The sequence below is a fragment of the Electrona antarctica genome (genome assembly GCF_951216825.1).
Source record: "Electrona antarctica genome assembly, chromosome: 2".
Lineage (NCBI taxonomy): Eukaryota > Metazoa > Chordata > Actinopteri > Myctophiformes > Myctophidae > Electrona > Electrona antarctica.
In genome coordinates this window covers 9105143-9108060 of record NC_136807.1, presented here as the reverse complement: position 1 = coordinate 9108060, position 2918 = coordinate 9105143, and positions in this window count along the sequence as shown.

The window sequence follows — 2918 nt, the reverse complement described above, 5'->3', positions numbered from 1 at the left end:
CAGGAGCAATTAGGGGTTCAGTGTCTTGCTCAAGGACACTTCGAGTAACTCTGGGGGAGCCCGGGTTCAAACTGGCAACCTTACAGTTACCATCCAGGCACTCTACCCCTGAGCCACCGCCGCCGCCCCCGCCCCGTACACATACTGCCCTAGCCCACCTGGAGCTGAGGAACACATTTGTATGTCTGGATTCTCTGCGAGAACTCGGTTCATTGAATACATTATTTTGAACACTGATGAACCCTCCAACCTCGCCAGCTGGAACCTGGACTTCCTGACAGACAGACCAGTGGTGCTGATTGGCACCAGCATCTCAGTGTATCTTAGCGCTGGGGCACCCCATAGGGCTGTGTGCTCCTCTCCTGTATTCCTTGTTCCCCACGACTGTGTGGCCACACAGCTCAAATTCCATCATAAATTGTACTGACGACACCACCATCATTGGCTTCATTACAGACAATGATGAGATGGCCTGCACGGAGAGGAAGTGAGAGCCCTGACAGCGTGGTGTCAGGATTACAACTTAAATCAGCAAAGTCAGCACCCCAGCGTCAGCTACAGGAAGGACATGCCCGCATTCACGTCAATGGGACTGCAGTGGAGAGAAGAGCAGCTTCAAGTTCCTTGGGGTTCACATTCAGCACGGATCTGGGCTGGATCGCAACACATTGACACCGTCATCAAGGTGGCAAGACAGTGGCTCTTAACCCACTAAGACCTGATGTCGATTCTACAAATAGCTTCTAAATCAGTAGTTCTCACTAACGTTATCGTGCCATGGACCTCCAAATTGATATGTATTTGGCCGTGGACCCCCATCTGAAAAGGTTTTGTGCCAGGGACCCCCAGAATAGAAGATGTGTGTTAAAAAGTATTCAAAAAGTTCAACTTTCAAGACACACTTTTTTTCAAATTTCTTTTAAAATAGCAGATTGTACAAGCTCGCGGCTAAAATGACACCGATACTTTCCTGGTTTTAATGGGTTAATCCAGTGTATAGCTGAGATTCAGGCCTCTAGAACTCTACAGGTGTACAACTTACTACTTAGTCTTTAAGGCCTATTCATTTCAGTTTTAGGTGGTCAGTAAAAACAGAGAGACGTGTTGGGGTGAGCGGTGAGTCGCTTATCACCGCGGCGTGACTTCATGCTGTAGTTTCAAGGTGGTCAATCACCTAAAACTGGAGTATGAATAGGCCTTTAGAGTATTACTGCCTGTTACAGAAGATGTTCCACTCATGACCCATGAGACTATGGGCTCCATTTTCGTTACCGCTAAACCCCTTATCCCTAAACTTATTTTCCTTTTTTTACTATTTTGAAAAACATTTTTGAATAGTTCAACTAGCCAATCTACATTGACACGTTGTGAGCTTGTAGACTGGCCATTTTAACTATTCAAAAATGTTTTGCAAAATAGTAAAAAAGGGCAAAGAAATTTAGGGATATGGGGTTTAGCGGTGACGAAAATGGAGCCCTATAGGTCAAAACAGTGAAGGCCTATCATCAAGAATGTCAGTTTCCCCATCTGATAAATGCACGTCTCTGTCTGTCTGTACGTATGTACGTGTGTATGGCTGTAATCCACGTGAACCGTTCGCCCCACAACTTCAAATTCGGCACATGCGTTCCACTGTACTTCCACACCCCCCACATGGACTGCAGTGCCAGGTGTCGAGTCGGTCGGACCCACGGTTGTCCAGAACCGCCACAAAAGGCCTCTGCCCGGGCTCTGGACAGGTCCCCTGACCACCAGGCTCCATATAAGGAGCTGGCCTGTTCTGACATCACAACACTCCATATTTGGGCATGCCTGACATAGGAATAAAGGGACACAGAGAGACAGATACAGAAAGGGACACAGACAGAAGGGTGGAACGGGTACTCTGGGTATTGCATCGCTGGGTGGGGCATGGATCTCCAACTTCCATCGTTACCGACCTGGTGCTCTACAGCCGGGCACCGGTCTAGTAGTAATGGAATGATCACTATTGTGCTGCAATCTGGCAAGCAGTACTGGAGCATCAGGTCCAGGTCTACAGTAGCCGGGTCAGGGACAGTTTCTGTCCCCGGGCCATAAGATATAGTTGAATTAAAAACAGTCACATATGGTGCTTATCACCTGCATGGCACGACACGGGACAGCAAGCATTTGAGCTGACCCGTAGCGTGCAGCGCTGCCTGCTCTGCCTCTGTGTCTCCAAGTACTAGGCCTGTGTAATGGAGTCAGGAACTGATCGAGGGAAGTAGGACTCTATAGGCTACCACAACAACAATGGAGAAATTATAAGCTATGCTTTATTTTAGGCTCATAAATCATTCAGAGTTCAGACAAATGAGACAATTAATAACATTATTATTCAACAATCCAAAAAGTAACTGTAGTTTGTTCAACCACAAACTTATTGGTTCAGACACAAGCCTATAAGGATGCCTGTAGTCTACATCGATTCTAAGACACACACTTTCAAATGCCTTATAAGAGCTGACTGGAAAACATTGTATAAAACGCATTGCATACATACCCTGGTTATAGTTGAATCTATTCTCTGGAGTCTGGCGTCTGATGTTTTAAAATGCAACATATGGGTGGAGGGTGGTATGGGTATCGTATGGCAGAGGGATTTTCTAGCAAGCATGGCAATGTTCTTGCATGATATTTTGCCTATAGCCGCTGCCTAGATGTAAATGCAATGGCCTTTCACCCCTTGTCTTTAAGAATGCACAGAGGACGGATTGGACGGCGTTCTTTCAAAGAAAAAAAGTAGCCCTACTTTTTTTAAATAATAAAAATAACAAAAGGTCATGAATGAATGCCACTGTAGCACACAGTTCCAATTGATTTGTGCAATTTAAAACAAACTGGCCTATAGGCCTAGGCCTAGGCCTACTGCCTATAGGCCTACATATGTATGCGGG